Here is a 20103-nt window from a genome sequence, read left to right on the forward strand (position 1 = left end):
AATTGTACCTTTTTTCATAGATCGATGCTAATGATGTATAGTAAAAGGGAGAGGAAATTAATCTGGAACAATTAGTATTAGCATATTCATAAGACACCGCCCATGAGGGAGCATTCAAAAATGAAACACGACACGACCTAAGACTGATCCCTGCTGCAAACCTGATTATTTCATGAATCATGTTTCTCCGGTTGTCAACAAAGGTCTGTCAGAATTTTTGTTTGGTGCTGTGATGTTTTTTTTGTTTATTTAATGTCAAGTAAAGTGTGGCTCCAGTGGTGGTTGCTGGTTGTTGAAATGAACGGAAGCCCAGCTCACCCGATCATCATTGCAGAAGCCCAACGTCTGGGGGCCATCCCACTGGACTGCAGACCCCAGAGACGCTGAGAATGGATGATTGCTGGGCAGGATAAAGCCCAGCAATCATCCGATGACCGTCAAGTTTCGCACAGTGAAACAACCCACCCTATGAAGCAGTAGACACAAAATTCACACAGCGGTACCATAACTCTTCCTACTCAGGAAACTGAGGTCTTTTGGGGTTCAGGGGTCACTCCTTAAGACGTTCTATAACTCGGTGGTGGCCTCGGCCATCTATTATGGCATTGTCTGCTGGTCAGGCAGCATCTCGGCCCGGGACAGAAAGAGACTGGAGCGACTGGTCAGGAAGGCCAGTTCTGTCCTGGGTTGCTCCCTTGACACTCTGGAGGAGGTGGGCAACAGACGGATGCTAACTAAGCTAAAAGCTATGATGGCCAGTCCCTCCCACCCCCTCCAGCCCGCCCTGACAGCACTTGGTAGCTCCTTCAGCCAGAGACTGTTACACCCACGCTGCAAGAAGGAGAGATACCGACGTTCGTTCCTACCGACTGCTGTCAGGCTGATGAATAAAAAATAACAATCATAATAATAATAATAATTAAATGATGTGAAGGTAAATTGTAAATAGTACTGCGATTTATCCATTTGTGTTCATATTTAATTGAATTTATTTATTTATTTAATTGAAAGATGTTTGTTGTTGTTTTTTTTCTCTTCTTCTTTCTACATACATTCTTGCTGCTGGAGGCTGTAAATTTCCCCATTGTGGGACAAATAAAGGACATCTCATCTTATCTTATCTTATAAACCATATTTATAATACTTCTGAGGTACCGGTACTTTCACCAAAACACCGTGAACATATCAATTGACTTAAATTTGATAACTAATGCTGGAGCAACCCATTACTATAAGAAGAATAAAATCAGGTAAGCAAGGGAATGGCTAATTTCTGCTGCTAATTTAGCAACACTGCTGCTATATTCGCCAACTTTTCAGACTCGTAGATAACTTTCAACACTATCAGGCAGACAGTCGCCGCACATATTGTATTTTCATATATGGCGGCTGCACTTCAGCACCGTGAAACAAAATATTCATGTTGAGGTAACTGGCTCATACTGAGGGCAAAGTGGCTCGTGGGAAAATAGCAGTGGCGTCTTGTCAATAGTGGGCGCTTTGGCACTGCACTCATGTCCAGCTGAGTCACCTTGAAAGGGACAAATATTAAATAATGAAAATTGATTACGAACATAAAAAAAGATACACCTAAAAAAAAATATCCGGAATGCACACCTTGAGCGAGATGAATGAGGTCTTGATCCAGATGAGCTGTCAAGTTACAGACCCATTTCCAAACTGCCTTTCATTTCCAAAATTCTGGAAAAAGTGGTGCACATGCAGTTGAAACTTTTCTTGGATGAACATAACATCTTGGAGGTCTTCCAGTCAGGTTTCAAGACGATGCATAGCACGGAGTCAGCCCTGTTACGCGTTTCTAATGACATCCTCCTGGCAAATGACTCTGGAGACCACGTGTGTCTGGTTTTATTGGACTTAACTGCAGCATTTGATACAGTGGATCACAGTATTCTGCTGACTCGTTTGCAGCACTTGGTGGGCATTGGCGGGAGTGCTCTTGATTGGTTTAGGTCCTATCTAGCTGACAGGACCTTTTGTGTCAGCCTTTGCTGCTCTGAATCACGCACTGCTCCCCTGTCATGTGGTGTTCCACAGGGCTCAATTCTGGGGCCTCTGCTGTTCTCGCTGTATCTGCTCCCATTGGGTTCCATCTTAAGGAAACATGGTATTCCTTTCCACTGCTATGCAGATGACTGCCAGATCTATGTCCCACTGAGCAAGAAAGACACCTTCTCATTAAGGCCACTCCTATCCTGTCTGGAAGAAATCAAAACCTGGATGGCACAAAATTTCTTGAAGTTCAACGAAAAGAAGACAGAAGTGATATTGTTTGGCCCCAGTGGACCTTGTACATTCCATCCTGTAGACTTGGGCCCCCTATCTCCTTATCTGAAATCAACGGTCTCAAACCTGGGACTTAAACTGGACAGTGATTTCAAACTCGATCGGCAAATTGGTGCCGTTGTTAAATCCAGCTTCTTTCACCTTAGACAGCTGGCCAAAATAAAACCTTTCCTCTCACATGAACACTTTGAGACAGTAATTCATGCCTTTGTCACATCCCGGCTCGATTACTGCAACGCCCTGTACTTTGGAGTCAGCCAGTCCTCCATCAAGCGCCTTCAGCTGGTACAGAATGCCGCTGCTCGCCTCTTGACTGGTACTCGTAAGAGGGAGCATATAACTCCTACTTTGGCATCCCTTCACTGGCTCCCCATTCATTTTAGAATTATTTTTAAGATCCTCCTCTTTGTTTTCAAATCTCTGAATAATCTCGCGCCACCTTACCTCTCTGAGCTCATACGCCCCTACACCCCTGCCCGGCGCCTCAGGTCTGTGGACCAGTCTTTGCTAGACGTACCAAGAACTAAACTGAGGCTCAGAGGGGATCGAGCCTTTTCTGTTGCTGGTCCATCTCTCTGGAATGACCTCCCACTGAACATTCGGCAAGCCTCCTCGCTGCCCATCTTTAAAGGCCTCCTCAAAACTCACTTGTATTCTTTGGCGTTTGACTCAGCATGACTTAGATTTGCTCTTGATTTTACTGCTTGGTGCTTTCTACCGCCTTATTACTTATTACTTATTACTGATTCGTCTTACTGTTTATTGTATATGTTAAATCGCTCCATGTACAGCACTTTGTATGCAGCGATGGCTGTTTCAAAGTGCTCTATAAATACTGTTGACTTGACTTGTTGACTTGACAAAATTGACACATCTCTAACAATGATGTAACTTCCGGTTTGGGCGCAGAGAATGACAACAATAAACGTAACGTATTGAGAGCCGTCGGGTAGTAAATTTGAACGAAATTTTATTTTAAAAAAAAAAGTTTTGCTTCTACAATTTGAGAGATGGGGGGGGGGGGTTGCGAGGAGATTTTATGCAGCGTTTCTGAAGTGCTATTCTTGGTTTTCTTGGTAATATTGTAGCAATGTGTTTTTGTTCGTTTTCTTTTCTCAAAGAGAAGTTATTTTTTCTCTTAAAAATAAAAAATAACTTTATGTTCAAGGTGTACATAAAAGAACGCGGTAAAATAGAGACGAATATTTAAGTGACCAGCAGGATACATCTTGACAGTGGGGAATTTGTTTGAACTCGGCAACTCGACGTTTCTACGGCAACCGACGAAGCAGCCGTCAGCCACAAAGACACGTTAAGAGCCTATGCCAGACTATTTCTGTTCAAAACACAGCCCCAAGTCGTAAAGGAAATAATTTAAGATTTAATTAGGAGCGATTATAAGCGAGTTTTACAAAAGGCGTTAAAAGAAGTGGAGATTTTTCATCAAAATGAGAATAAAAAGAAAGAACAAGCACAGGGCCTGAGGCGGGGTGCCTCATCTGAAACGGGACGTCTTATCCTTTTTGCTGGTAAAACAAGGAGATGGAAAGCGAGCGTGGCTGTTGTGGTCGCTGTAGGGAGGCGGCATCCATAACAGCATTAAATGCACTTGACGTTTGTTTATGAAAATTAATTCATGTCAAGTGGCTCTTTGAATAAAATACATGCAAAAAAATAATAATAATCACACTCATGCCATCTCAGCTTAATGTCATATTTTGGTGACCTTGTTTACGTTATTTTTTTTTCCACCCAATGGTTTTGAATATGTATACATGTATAGACGAATGTTTGTGTTTAGAGAGATGTCATTTGAGCCGAGGCTCTAACACCGCTTTTTAATGACCATCCCTTGTAAATTATAATATATTTACCTACGCCAAGGAGGTCATGTGTGTCTCTTTGCTTTGCAGAAAAAATAAATTAAAAAAAAACAGCCAACCCGTGTTCTTGAAACTTTTGCTGTGGTTACAGAAAAGAGGCTTTTTGGACATATTCTCTGCTTCAACTGTAAATAATAATAATAGTACATTTCATTTATAAGCGCCTTTTAAAACACTCAAGGACACTTTACAACCAAAACAAGAACAATAAAACCACAGATAAAATTATAATTAATACAAGGAGAGATGAATTTGAACTGAACATGCGATTTTAAATGCATGGTTAATCATGACATAAGACGAATGCAGGAAAATGATGTAAGCGTCTAATTACATCATGGCAACACTTGAATCTGTACATTTATTGAAGAGGTTGAGAAATGTATAAATGAAAAAAAGTAAAATAAACCACAAAAAGTTGCATATATGCTTATAAATATATAGCTTTTATTTATATTGCATTCTATACTGTGTACAGTTCTTTTTGTGAAACATTTATTTTCTACCCCCCAATGTTGCTGCTGTAGACTGCAAATTTCCCCAGTGTGGGACAAATAAATGTCATCTTATCTTATCTTATCTTAAAAAAGACATGATTGATTTTTTCTTCTCTCTCTCATCCCCAATTTCCCTAAATGAACATATTTCCTTTTCTTTGGCAATTCAATACAAATGTGAGAAAACGGGCGGCCCGGTGGTCCAGTGATTAGCGCGTTGACCTTACAGTGCAGAGGTCGTGGGTTTGATCCTGGCTCTGGCCTCCCTGTGTGGAGTTTGCATGTTCTCCCCGGGCCTGCGTGGGTTTTCTCCGGGTACTCCAGTTTCCTCCCACATTCCAAGAACATGCATGGCAGGCTGATTGAGCACTCCAAACTGTCACTAGGTGTGAGTGTGAGATCGGATGGTTGTTTGTCTCTGTGTGCACTGCGATTGGCTGGCAAGCGGTTCAGGGTGTCTCCTGCCTACAATCCGAAGAAAGCTGGGAGAGGCTCCAGCACCCACCTGCGACCCTTGTTCGATAAAGCGGATTGGAAAATGGATGGATGGATGGATGTGAGAAAACAAAAGCTTAAATGACGCCGAGGCCGACAAATAACATTCAGCATCTTTGTTTATTATTATTTTTTTGTTTCCGCTTTGTTTGAAACCGCTCCTGTGATGAACAGCTGCATGAATTTACTCTCTCTTTCTCAAGCACGCACCTTCTCGATACCACGACAACGACTTGTGTCGCTAATGGAGCAAGCCCGACTGAGCGCGACCAAATGGAAGCAGACAGAATTAATTGCGCTGTGCCGTCGCTGTGGCCTCTTTCTCTTTTGATAAATCTGAATGCTGCCACGAGCCGTGCAGGTGGAGGGAAGTGCAACTTTGAGAAATGATCTGGAGGCGCATGGTGCCTGCAGACACACACACACAGTATACAGAAAGACATGGGAAAAGTCTATTATTCGGCCCATTTCCATTGAAAGCAAGGCACGGACAGTGTCGCTTTACAGGCTAAGGACTCAAAAGTGGAGCGTTCCTGTGGTGCTCAATTACGCCTCAGCAGGAGGAAGTTGGCCTCATGGAAGAGTAATGGAGACATCGTTAGCCTTTTGTCTTCAAAGTGGAAGGCCTGTTTCATATATTGTCGCTAACAAAAATGAAAAATAACTTGAAAAGGCATTTCGGTTAAGGAAATACAACCCCAATTCCAATGAAGTTGGGACATGTTAAACACGAATAAAAACTGAATACAGTGATTTGCTAATCATGTTCAACCTACATTATATTTAAACGAATAAACTACAAAGGCGAGATATTGTCATGATTCGGTTTATGGACCAACAGGTGGCACTGTAGGGCTCCCCCAGCAGCTGCACACCTGTTGGTCATAGGTAATTAGGGCCTTAAAAGGACTCGCAGCCCGAGCACTCAGTGTCGGGTCATTGTTGCCTCTTGCTACTGTCATGTGTGTTGCTGTTTGCTCTTGTTTTCTGTCATGTTTAGTTCATTGTTATATTTTAGCTTTAGTCATGGTTTTTGTTTGATACTTTGGACTTTGTGTGTTTTAGATTTAGTTTTCTTTGTTTTAAATACAATTCTTCAAATACACCCTGCTCCTCTCTCCTGCCTGCTTTTTGGGGTCCACCACCACCTTGCAACGTGACAGATATTGATGTTCAAACTGAAATGTTATTGTTTTCAGCAAATAATCATTAAGTTAGAATTTTACGGCACCAATGCGTTCCGAAAAAAGCTGGAACAAGTGGCAAAAAGTTACAGATTTTTTATTTTTACCCAAATATATCATTCGATGGAATTTTCGGTAGGATGTCAGAATACCAAAATATTTGATAGCTGCAGCCCTTAGTGACCCGTTTTTTTTTTTTTTTTAATATAGTACTCCAACTAATGTAGTACTAGAACAAATACGTGAACAAATATTTTCAAGATGACAAGAGTGGACAGTTAAGGATGCTGAGCAAGCAATAGCATCAAACTGCATTTAAAAAAACATCTACTCAATGCGAGACAGTGTGACTACATGACTCCGACGAAACAATCCCAAATTGAGTTCCCCCGAGTGAGGCATGTTCCCATCCAATTAAAAGTCAACATCAGCTCAACACGTACATTTGCATTTTGACACGCTGTTGTGAAAGAAAAAAATAAAGACTGTTACGCCTCAAAATGGGAGAAAACCAGAGACACAAAAGAGCAACAACACAATAGGTCATCTGCTGCTTTGAAATACTGCTTGTCGCTGTCAAACCCGACCTTTATACAGGTTACCTGTGTCAAACCACCACCAGTCTATCGTGTACGTGTGGCATGATGTGGTTGCAATGTTTATGTTGGAAAAGGGTTCCCGTAAGTGTTTCTCCAGCACCTGTTGCGTTTGCTGGAAAAGTGAAGGTGCGAGGTTGCCATGGGGGTACACAAACTGCTGTGTGTGTGTGTGTGTGTGTGTGTGTGAATCCTACCGCAAAAAATAAAATAAAAATTACCATAGGTGGGCAATTATTGAGCTGTGTATGTCAATTGGCAGTTCGGCACTGAGACAAAGCAGAGACGCCTACAAATGTGTTTACAATAAGAATGAAAGGAAGTAAAACTGCACATTTTTGAGTGGCCATTTGCTGAGGCAAAAAAAAAAAAAGCGATGCAATTCGTGATGAAAACACCAGTCAGGTCAGATACTGACTTGTTTTCTGAGCCCTCTGGACTCCCAATACAGTAAAACTACACATTTTACAGTGGCCTTTTATAGCGGGCAGGCGAAGGCACACCTGTGCTATATGTGTTGCACTCAAGGACTTTCACCACAACACGCACAAAAAAAAAAATCTGCCCTTTTTTCTCTCTGTGGTTAAGTCTTTAGGTTGCACTGCGTGTGGAAATTGGTAGACCAGATACTACCCCCGCCACCCCCAGATCGTAACGCCACACATTTTAGAGTGCCCCGTTATTGTGGGCATCCATGGGAACACTTGTGCAATAACCATGCTGTCTAATCATCATCAGAACATTTGAGAGAAAGAGGAATTTTATGTCGTCGATGCTGCTGCATTGTTTTTGGTTGGGTTTTTGAGTGCATCACAGTTATTAAGATGAAAGTTAGTGTGAATATTGCCGCAGTGACAATTTCATTTAAATCACGGGATGAATAAAGTATTGATGAATGGCCTCCTTTGATTTAATGGGAACAGCGCAGTGGTGGCACAGGAGATTGGAATATTACGATGAAAATAAAAGAGGAAATAAACTAACTGTTCAAGTGCGTTTCTTGTCATGTCCATCTGGTAACAAGTCTGCAACCAACAGATTTCCTTACAACCATCCATCCATCCATCAAGTACATTTTGATCCTTATTAGGTTGCCGAGTGAGTTTGAGGTTTTCTCGACAGATGACGCCCTGGACTGGTTGCCATTCTCAGTCTCTGCGACTGCAAAGGAAAATTAGCTTTCCCTAAAAGCCCCGCTCCCAAACGAAAAAAATAAAAAATTAAACTGAGAAAGCCACACATGTGAGCGGATTCGAACCCAAGACTTCTTGAACAAGGTAGACATGCCAACCACTAATCCACTGTGCTACCACTGCCCATTCAATCTCAATCATTGCACTCCAAGTGTGTTAAAGTTTGATAAACCGGTACAGACGAAAAAGCTTTTTTTGACAGCAATTAGGCATATTTCTCAATTACATACCGCATATTCACAGTGATTCAAATACATTGAATAAGCAAAGGGTTTGGATTCATTTGCATTAAGTACCAACAACAACATACAGTAGCGCATACATGATTCATGCTTAAAATTCAGTGAGGCAAAAGCAATTTTTTAATAGTTGGAGAAGTCCACGCTGACATTTATGCTGCATACAGCATATACTTGAATAGATGTCGCTCCTTGTGGCCTTTCACTGCAGCAGCTAATGGCTTTACTACCTCATTTGAAGTCGAAGGAATTCTCTAAAAATGATATTTCAACATGGATAATCTCATCCAGCGGTTCTACTTGGTCAATCAATAAATGAAATACAATTAAATGGTAGGACTTCCAATCAACATGAAAATTGTTTTTAAAAAAGTTTTGTGTGGAGTATTCACAATCACATCGCAACAAAATACATCGGTGCAGCGCCGGAGCAAATGTGTCCTGTATGAACACCCCTAAAGTCCCTGTAGCCAAGGAGACCGCATGCTTGGGAATATATGGAGTTGGGAAATGGATTTTCTCTCAAAGTCCCCAGTCACACCCGTCTCATTTTTCTGTTTTGGTATGTCGCAGCTCACCATGGTGGGCAGCTAAGGAGCTAAAGTATTCATACTTTGGTCTTAAGTACATGCATAAGGGGTGTTCACACGGCACACATTTACTCCGGCGCTGCACCGGTGTATTTTTTTGCGATATATTTTGCACCGCAGCAAATTGTGTGGAGCGTTCACACGTACAAAGCAGCGTGTCTGCACCGGCACAGCGTCGGTGCAGCCCCACTTGCGTTCAGACGGCAGTTTCTGCAGCGGAGCAAAACGTCAGAAAACAAATGAGCTGTCGTGTTGGTTCTTTTTAAAACGTATACACAACTAAAGCAACTACTGGACAGGCACGTCCTTCTCCTTCTCGGTCTCCGTGCCTTCTGCTCGAGAGTGACCGCCCCCGAAAACGTAAATCAACGATGACTTCAATGACACTCAGAAAAGCAAACACGTAATGCGCCAAACAGAAAATCAAGAGAGGAAATCACAAAATAGATTATATGGAGGGCGGGGGGTTGTGAACACACAACTCCGAGACTTTCCAGTCTCCTACAAAAGGAAAGATGTTATCAGTCAAGTCTTGTGTCTTTATTAAACAAACACATGACGGAAGTCCGACAGAGCACGAAAGCAACGCATTTTCGCCGTACGTACGCTTCACAAGCATTTGCTCTGGAGCAAATTAAACCCAGTTGCGTTCACACGTACAAATTTATATCGGTGCTGCTTCGCAAACGAGCATTTGCTCCGGAGCAAATTTTTAAACCACCTCCCCGAGGTGAATCAAATTTGGTCCGGTGTAAGCCTTTTTCCGGGGCTACGATGGAGCTAATTTGCACGTGTGAACGCTCTACTGGGGCAGCCCCGGCGTAGCACCGGACCAAATCTTGCCGTGTGAACGCCCCTATAGATTCAAATCCTACACCTACTGAAATGCAATGTAGTTCAAGACGAAAAGGTAAAAAAGTGAGTGTAGGGGCAGCAGCCGAGCGCCCTCTATTGGCCAGGAGCCAATCTTCGCCATTTGCAGCCGTTGAATAAAGTAATGAACTTTTAACAAGGTAAGAGTAAACCGTACAGATGATTTTTCAAAAGTTGGGATTAAAAGTAAAAAGTCATCAGAAAAACAGTACTCAAAATGTTGTTGTACCTGCTAATTCTACTTAGGTTATGAAGAATTGCTTGGGCAGTCTGTTACCTAAATGCTAAAATATAATGCAAAAAATATATAGTGTATAAAAATTTAATAAATAAAAACAGAAAAGACACTGGAAATTAGCACAGATCTTGACATAACTATGACTATCTGCTGTCTTTGTTGACAGTTGTCTGCAATATTTTGGGGGACCCTCAAGGGGATACTTTCAACTTCTTGAACGCTTTCTTCCTACCTTGGTGCTTCGCTGTTGTTGCTGCTTGCTTTCAAGGCCGTGTTAAGTCTCTGCAGATTAAAGCCAACAATCTGGACGTGCTCTACATTATCATGGGCAGCCTCTGCTGGGATTTTGCACTATACAAATACAAGCGGCTTCACTGAAAGACATTGAATAATGAATAAGCTTCCTTTTTTTATTTAACTGCTACTACCAACTCTCATTTGCTTCATTATGCGCCATCTACCCACCATCAAACATCTCATTACGCGCCATGACAGTCCAGCCAAGCGCGAGGGCCTCTCGCCATGCGGCGCAGGGCACGAGGGAGAACGATAATCAGCCCAAGTTACCATCGTGCTGACTTGATGCGGGGAAACACCGGGATGTTTGCAAATGGAGGGATGAACACCACACAAGTGGCAGCAACCTATTAACGTGAATTAAAATGTGTTCTTTAACCCTTTTGTAAACAACACAAGAAAATGTTCCTTAAGGCAGTAGAAACAAAAATCACCCATTTGTAAAAGTGGTTTGTTGTTTGATTTTCTGGGTTTTGAAACACCACCTGTCGTTGAGCCAACTTTTATCGTTGACTTGAAAGCAAAAATCTAAGACACATGCGCTGAATAAACATGTCAGGTTCGGTTTGTCATGATACCGTAATTACTAAATCGAATTATCGTTTGGTGAGAAAAAAAGGGCATGATAGTTATGGACTCGATAAATCGTCGTTTGCACGTGCGTTTGTTGACATACGTCATTCACTCATCGCTACTCCTTCCTTTTAGTGTCCCACAATTTCGCTGATGTGGGAGTCGACACGCACGCATGCAGCTTTTTTTTCTGGCTACAGATGTATTGTGCCACTGTCTTGTTTGTCGAGATTTACACATTGGGTATTTTAAAACAACCACATAGCTTCACCCTACACGGTCCATTTAGCTTCATGCTAACAACAAAAAAAATGCCGAAGGACGGGCTAACAAATAGCAGAGTGGGCGCCAAGCAACTCATTCACAAATGGCTGTTAGAATACCACTGGTGGAGCAATATAGGTAGAAAGACTAAAATTACTCTTTTTTTTTTCTTCTTTGTACATGTCTTTGTCTGCATTATACTTCCCCCAGGTGATCAAGACTGGATGGATGTTTTTTTTTTCCTACGAGTCCTGTGATTGACTGGCAACCAGTCCAGATCGATCACTTCTGTCCTGAATTAAAACCACTTGCTTTTTTTGCTCAACATATCCCAACAATCAGAGTCATTTCCCTTTGAAGTCATGCATTTCTAATTTAAATCACCCATTTACAGAAAAAAGTACTCCATCTCGTGCATATTAAGCAGACATATTTGTCACTTCGAGCGATAAAAACAAACAACGCACATATTGGTGGTGGCAAGAAGCCGCTTCCAAAAGAGAAGCAAAAGAGCTATTATTTCTGCGGCCGAGGCTCCGCTGGGAATAGTGTACATTAATTGTAATTTAAATAATATCCACTTTAAACAAATGTCAGTTGCCCTAATTAAACCTCAAGCTACGTTAATGCAAATCATGTTCGCCCAATACAGAAGGTGACAGTTCGGTCAAAGCAGGGCGTGACTCGGGGCTTTGATGAAGGGGTGGGGTTACATGTAATTAAATCACAGTTTGTTGTACTTCTCAAAATCCAAGTGATTACTGGTAACAAAATTTGACTTGGTTAAAGAAATGATGAAAGATGGTATTTGATTTAGAAGGACACATTTGATTGATTATTTTCCTACAGCTTATCTGCTAATCGCTTTCAGAATACTCTACGGAAACTTGCCTATGCTGTTTTTGTGCTCAGGCCAAACCCATATCTGATATAAAATATTGCTTTGGCGCACTCTGGGGGAAAGCAACTACGTTGAACTCGGAGGAGGAACTTCAGTTAAACCAGGGGTGCCCAAGACCGGGCCTCAAGAGCACCTATCCAGTCTGTTTTAGATGTCTCCCTCCTCCTCCAACACACCTGATTCAACTGATCTGCTCAACAGCAAGCGTTGTAGAAGCCTGATAACAATTCGCATCCTTTGAAACAGCTGTGTTGGAAGAGGGAGACATCTAAAAAGGCTGCATAGGGTCGTCACCATTTTTGCCAGAGGCATGTCGTAGCTTTGGTTCATCTTTCACCTTTTGTCAGTGAGCTTTTCAGACATAGGCAGATGAAAGTTTCCTTAAAAAGTCAATTTTCCCATTAAATGTGCCCTTTAAAATTCCAACTTGACATCACCCCTTCTTCAGCTAAATATGGCCTAGTAAGAATGCAAGACATCACTATAGCAGGCGGATGGATGTTAATTCATAACGCGCCAATAAGTAACACAGGACCCCGGGCAGACTTAAACACAGGATGACATTTTCAGCTCACTCTCTTGAATTAAGAAAGAAAGACAGAAACCCAAAAAAATGGGAGGGGAAAAAATAGGCCCATGACTATCCTTAATGTATTCCCTACATCATCTAAATAACGAAAATCCCGTAAAAGACACTTTAAGGATTCATCAGAATGGAAGACCATCTGTGAACTTTTTTTTTTCAATTAACATTCATGCATTATTCACTGACAAATTAACAAAAGGGTCTAAAATGCCTCACGTTGTCAGGGGTAATGGCACTCAGGAGAGCGCAAACCTAGAAAAAAAAATAACGGTTAAGCTAGATAAAATTGCACACCTCCACACTTTAAATGACCTTACCATACTGTTGAACCTCCTCCTTCAGTTTTGTGTATTATTCACTGAAAATGTCAAGAAATGCAATCAAGCGAGAATAAGAATCAAACATTGGTGCTGAAAATGCTTCTTCTCTTCAGAAAGCACGCCGGTTGCTTTAGAGCGCCTTGTTGTTGGCCAATGAGTACGTGCAGAGAAAAGTGAAAGAGCAAGAAGGAGGTGAGGGGTGGGTGGAGGGGATCCAACTTCATAGCCAGCATGTGTACAGGGCTTCAGTCTGTCAGGACCACTTGAGTTTAGAGCGCCTCATTGACAGCTATAAGTGTGTGGATGACTTATAGAGACTAGCAGAAGAGCGAAGCTGTGGGGGTGGGGGGGATTTTTCTTTTAACGAATCCAATTTAACAGCCAGCTTGGGGATTCGGGTTTCAAGATGGTGTGGCCACTTTAGAGTGCCTTGTTGTCAACCATGAGTGATGCAGAGAAAGGTGAAGCGCAAGGAGGGGGGATTTTTTTTTCATTCAAGTTAACCTTGACAGCTGGCACATGGGCAAGGGCTTCGGGATGGCATCTCTAAAATCGAGTGTGAATAGAAATATGTCACGCGGAGATGTGCAAAGGTGCAAAGTGGAAGGAGGATTTTTTTTCTTACCGAAGTCCAACTTCACAGCTAGCATGAGGACAGCTTTGGGATGCCGTGGTCACTTTCTAGTGCCTCGCCTGTTTTCCATGAGTGTGTGAATGTTAAACAGAGAGTGGTTGAAAAGTGCCAGGGGACTTGGGTGGCATAGGAAAATAACAGCCAATGCTTGTAGTGGGCTTCTGGATGTCATGGTCACTTGGGATTAGAGTGCCTCGTTGTTGGCTGTGAAAAGTCGCATTCATTTTTTGAGGTTGTAATTGGGGTATTTGACTGGCAGTTGAATGGACATGCCCACAGCATCTGGGAGTGAACAGAACGATCTGATCCGATTTTTGACCATTTTTAAGACTCAAACACACAAACACATCAGCAGGGCTAGGATGCTATTCTGCTCTGTTCTTCTAAAATAAGACTAAAAAGAGGACCAGCAAGCATGTCAATGGAGCAGGCAATGACAACGGAACATTCCGCTCATCCTTTCAGCATCTTTTGCAATTACACTTCACAACTGTTTGCCGTCATAGGTGCCTCCTAAATCACAGCAACACAATGCGCATCACATGGAAAAATGGAAATGTCGTGCTCTCCTGTGAGCCACATCAAAAGACATCGGGGAAATTATCTCTTGGGGAAAATCACCGGACATTACGTTATTTCAAATGATAACAATGTGGAGAGCGCGTGTTACCAGCGTGGAGAGTTTGTTCCGTTTCTTTTATCCTTCTTGGGCCATTTAGAGGCTTCATTGCGAGAAAGATGAAAGAACTCAAGCAAGGAGGAGGAGGATGCGTCTGATCCCAGCACCGACATGACTACACTTTTACAACGTATTCGATTAGACTCCAATGTTAGACAGAGCAGCAAGAGTAGACGCATAGAAATAAAAAGTAAATACACCATTTCACACTTTTGTAAATATTTTATTGTGTATGTTTTACTGGGATAACACTAAAGAAATGACACTTTCCAACAATTTAAAGTCATTAACATACAGCTTGCGTCTTGATATAAATTCATTGTACTCTCAAAATAACTCAACACGCAGTCATTTATGTCCAAAGAACAAAAGTGAGTCCACCTCTGAATGAAAATGTCCAAATCGAGCGCAACCCCATCCCTGGTGTCACGTGCCACTTTAAGATCAATGGTGAAGGGATGGTGAAAAACATGGTTCAATTACATGGCTTGTCCTTTGGTCATGGAATTTAGAATTTTTTTGGGATGTTCACACCTCAGGGAGGATATTAGTCCAAAACGAATCCAGCCATTTAATCGCCCTTCAGATTTGAAAGCGAGAAAAGCCGAATGGCTTGGCTGCAGAGTTTCTAGTGTTGGTCATGATGGTGGTACGTGGAGAGCTGAGTATTTTGTGAAGTGGTACTTGAACCGCTGACCTAGGTTACAACAAGATCACAAACACCCTCTTGACACACCTGCTCCCCATTCACACCTGACACACTGATGAATAACATGACACCAGGGGAGGGAAATGGCTGATTGACTTTGGCATTATCACTTGTGTAAATGTACTAACTTTTGTTACCGGTTGTTTAGACATTAATTTTATAGTTGTGGATCAGAATCAGAATCCTCTTTATATGTATGTAGAACACACAAGGAATTTGTTCTGATTGATTTATTCTGAGAGGATACTAACATACACCGTTATTTTTATGTACAAAATATCCCTGGGCTTATAACCCTTTCCCCCGAAAATATGATTCCAGCATTTTCACAAAGGAGTGTATGTACACACTTTTGTTGCATGCGTTTTAGACATGAATGGTTGTGTGTTGATTTAGTGTAAACTGTATACGGTAAATGTACAGTTATGCAAGATGGCCACTTACTAATTTGCATTGTAAGAAATTATTTATTCACTATTGTTCCATGAAAAGATGTAACACTATAAAAAAAATGTGAGGGTTGTACTGACTTTCGTGAGTCATTGCATGTCTTTTAAAACACCACAGCCGATTGACTCGCTAGGACAGTGGAGGCTAACCTCTGGCCTGTGACATCATGTCATGCAATTCCCAAAGTAGGCATTGTAAAACCTCAGAGGATGTGCTCCAAAAACCTCAAACTATAGCCTATTATTTGGCCCCCTGGTATAAAAATCCCTGTAAATACCCCATGGGGTCACGCGGTCACTCTTTTTTGTTTGTTTTCAAGAAAGCAAGGGGAAACATTGGAATGAACTAGAATGGCACTCAGAGGAGCCGTAACGTCTTCACAATCTTAATTTGGATTAGCACCAGAAATACTCTTACAGACTCCCGCCTACTGCATATGTCTGTTGAGTCATTCAGCTTTGTGTGTTAAGATACTGAGAAATGAAGGAAATTTACCTAAAAATGTACCTACAACTTCAAAAGCCTAGTAGATTTTGAGGGAGGCGGGGACGTTCCTTTACTCCCCCCAACCCCCCCCCCCCCCCCCCACACACACACACAGACAGAAAATTGTCTGTCAATAGCCAGTCAAACATCCACCCACCCCATCGACTGCTATTATTTAGGCGGCATCAAACTCATGCACTCACCCAAGCATCCGGCATGCAAAGGCTCACTAGGACATGCCCCTTAAAGGCACACCTTAACACACAATCACACTAATGTGTCATAAAATGTTATTCATTTGCACTTCAACCGATTCATTCCATTCCATTATCATTTTAGGATGCCTAATTATTTAATGCAATTCATTGATATTGCTTTATTAAAACAATGAAAAAATACTGACAGGATGTACCTCTCTATTTAGATATTGATTTATGGGCTTGGTTATGGAACACATTCAAGTCGTAAATGAAGGTACTGTGCGCGAACCCGAACATTCGCCCAATCATACTCCACAATGACCCCTGCGTTTGCTTTTTACTTTTATTGCTTGTAAAAATATGAGACAAGCCCTCACTGTTTGGGGTGCACCATTCATGCCCTCACGTAGGCAAATTTTTGCTTAATTGCAAACTAACAAGGCTGCCAACTGCGAAGAATGACCAAACTGGGGCACAGCTCATTACGCTCGATACTTTGCACCTAACATAAAAAATGTCAAAATGCTATTTAAAAAAAACAATAATAAAACAACTATTTATTAAGCAGGCGTGTTAAAAACTCACTTCAAACAAGAAGAAACGGTAGCCAGTCTTACCTTTTGCCTCCGGTCCGAAAGGTTGTCACTCAGGTGGTAAAGGCAAAGCTCCCCCGGCGATGTTGATTCCCAAGTGGCTGCAGCTGCGGAGAGAGATCCGGCGGAGGTGGAGGTGGACGAGTGAAGAACACCGGAGAGGAGCGCGGAGAAGCAGCTGCGGCCAGCGGCGGCGGCGGTGGAGAGCGTGACATCAGGGCGCAGTTCGTCCGCCGTTGAGCTTCATCCGCCCGGTAAATGTCTGGCCAAAGGGACGTCGTCCAACCGTCTGTCCGCCCTCCCTTCTTTCCTTCCCGCGGGTCAGAGGCGAAAAGGTGTTGAGGAGAACAACGCGAGTGGCCCGGGCACGGTGCGTCACGAGCTGGGAAGGAGCAAGGCGGTGTGTTTCGTTGGCGTCTTCACTGCAAGTGTGCGCTCGCTTCGCCAGCCGAGAGATTTACAACTTCCAAGTACCTCCCACACTTGGATCCTGACACGGATTCACTCATCCGTGGGGGCTGTGGTGGTCGGCCATAAGAAAGAAAATCTGGAACAAGCTAGTACATGGCATCAACAGCACTGAATTAGTTGTGTGGGGTGGGGTAATGTTTATAATTTCGTTGTACAGTACTGTATTATTTAATGTTCGGCTTGTAGGGTTGGAGATAATTTTCTTGACAGGTGTAATAGTAAGTGGGCAAAAATTGTTTTATTAATATTTAGTGTACTATTTCATTGTATAGTAAGCTCAGCTATTTGCATGTTTTTGGATGGGGCGGGGTGGGGGGGGGGCATTTTAGTGCAATACGCGTTTGTGGTACATCCCTGTTTGACCACCCCTTGTGACTCTTTGGCCACCATCACGAGGGAATCGTTTGGATATTTCTGATCTTTTTTTTTTTTTTAACATAGAAGCAGCATTCTTAGACTCCTTGACATTCCGCAACTAATGATTTGCATTGGTTGCATGTAAGAGATATTGATGGATGGAATGAAGAATACGTTCATAACTGACCTGAATGTATTTTTTTTTGAGAAGCTGCACTCTGTCATTAAATTAATTCTGCTAGTCACGATCAAACAGTATAGCAAGTAATCAACTTGGCTGAGAAGTCATTGTTTATCATACCATCCACAATCACTCATAATACCAATAGGAACAAACCGGACTAAACAAAAGTTTAGAATTGTAAAGAAGAGCCTTTTGTGTCATTCTGCTTTTTAGATACGATTGGAATAAATGAGCCATTGATCACACTGCGAAATGGCGTTTGGCCGTCTGTGACTTTCGATCACTCTGGCTGTTAGCTAGTGAATCAGTACACGAGATAGAAGTATATTATGAGATCGTCAACGAAAGCAAAGCAACTGCATAGAAAATTGAATTATGTAGTAATTTAATATTAGCAAAACATTGCTTATTAGACTTGTTCATGCCATCCTGGATTTGGTGGCTCCTTCAAAAATTGTGCTGCCAAAGCCTAAACCCGAGCCATGGTTTAACGACATTACCCGCGCAGCTAGGCAGGAGTGTCGCAAAGCTGAACGCAAGTGGAAAAGAGACAAATTGCATGTCTCTTCTCAAATTTGGAAAGACAGCTGGCGTATCTACCAGCTCACAGTAAAAGAGGCCAAAAGAAAATATCTGTCGGACCTTATTCTAGCCAACCGTCACAACCCTCGTGCACTATTTAAAACGATAGATTCTGTACTCAAACCCCCTCTGCCTACTTGCGCGGATTCTTCAGCCGAGATGTGCAACAGATTCCTTCAGTTCTTTATTGATAAGGTCTCTACAGCTAGGATTCCGGTCCCAAATACCGCATCTGACCCCTCTGTCCATGTTCCATGTTCAGCTGTCCTAAATTCTTTTGATACTGTGTCCTTGGCGCTTTTGGAGGATGTAGTTCGCCAGACGAAGCCATCTGGCTCCCCTTGCGACTCTCTTCCCCCACGCTTCTTTCAGGAGGTTCTCCCGAGTGTTGGTGCATCGGTCTTGGATATCATCATCAACAGCAGCCTTTCTTCTGGTGTAGTTCCCCAACAGTTTAAACATGCTGTGGTCCAACCCTTGATCAAGAAACCTGGTCTTGATCCAGATGAGCTGTCAAGTTACAGACCCATTTCCAAACTGCCTTTCATTTCCAAAATTCTGGAAAAAGTGGTGCACATGCAGTTGAAACTTTTCTTGGATGAACATAACATCTTGGAGGTCTTCCAGTCAGGTTTCAAGACGATGCATAGCACGGAGTCAGCCCTGTTACGCGTTTCTAATGACATCCTCCTGGCAAATGACTCTGGAGACCACGTGTGTCTGGTTTTATTGGACTTAACTGCAGCATTTGATACAGTGGATCACAGTATTCTGCTGACTCGTTTGCAGCACTTGGTGGGCATTGGCGGGAGTGTTCTTGATTGGTTTAGGTCCTATCTAGCTGACAGGACCTTTTGTGTCAGCCTTGGCTGCTCTGAATCACGCACTGCTCCCCTGTCATGTGGTGTTCCACAGGGCTCAATTCTGGGGCCTCTGCTGTTCTCGCTGTATCTGCTCCCAATGGGTTCCATCTTAAGGAAACATGGTATTCCTTTCCACTGCTATGCAGATGACTGCCAGATCTATGTCCCACTGAGCAAGAAAGACACCTTCTCATTAAGGCCACTCCTATCCTGTCTGGAAGAAATCAAAACCTGGATGGCACAAAATTTCTTGAAGTTCAACGAAAAGAAGACAGAGGTGATATTGTTTGGCCCCAGTGGACCTTGTACATTCCATCCTGTAGACTTGGGCCCCCTATCTCCTTATCTGAAATCAACGGTCTCAAACTTGGGACTTAAACTGGACAGTGATTTCAAACTCGATCGGCAAATTGGTGCCGTTGTTAAATCCAGCTTCTTTCACCTTAGACAGCTGGCCAAAATAAAACCTTTCCTCTCACATGAACACTTTGAGACAGTAATTCATGCCTTTGTCACATCCCGGCTCGATTACTGCAACGCCCTGTACTTTGGAGTCAGCCAGTCCTCCATCAAGCGCCTTCAGCTGGTACAGAATGCCGCTGCTCGCCTCTTGACTGGTACTCGTAAGAGGGAGCATATAACTCCTACTTTGGCATCCCTTCACTGGCTCCCCATTCATTTTAGAATTATTTTTAAGATCCTCCTCTTTGTTTTCAAATCTCTGAATAATCTCGCGCCACCTTACATCTCTGAGCTCATACGCCCCTACACCCCTGCCCGGCGCCTCAGGTCTGTGGACCAGTCTTTGCTAGACGTACCAAGAACTAAACTGAGGCTCAGAGGGGATCGAGCCTTTTCT

At 42.6% G+C, this 20103-nt stretch overlaps 1 protein-coding gene across 1 annotated transcript in view; it reads right to left on the reverse strand.

Annotated features, from left to right (window-relative positions):
- The window catches only part of drp2 (dystrophin related protein 2), a 156396-nt gene extending 138848 nt beyond the window's left edge, over positions 1 to 17548 (reverse strand). The window contains exon 1 of the mRNA XM_052087349.1: positions 16812 to 17548. The gene's annotated coding sequence lies outside the window, so the exon portion shown is untranslated. The remainder of the gene's footprint in view (positions 1 to 16811) is intronic.
- Positions 17549 to 20103: the final 2555 nt, after the last annotated feature.

The sequence above is a fragment of the Hippocampus zosterae genome, chromosome 1, assembly GCF_025434085.1.
Source record: "Hippocampus zosterae strain Florida chromosome 1, ASM2543408v3, whole genome shotgun sequence".
Lineage (NCBI taxonomy): Eukaryota > Metazoa > Chordata > Actinopteri > Syngnathiformes > Syngnathidae > Hippocampus > Hippocampus zosterae.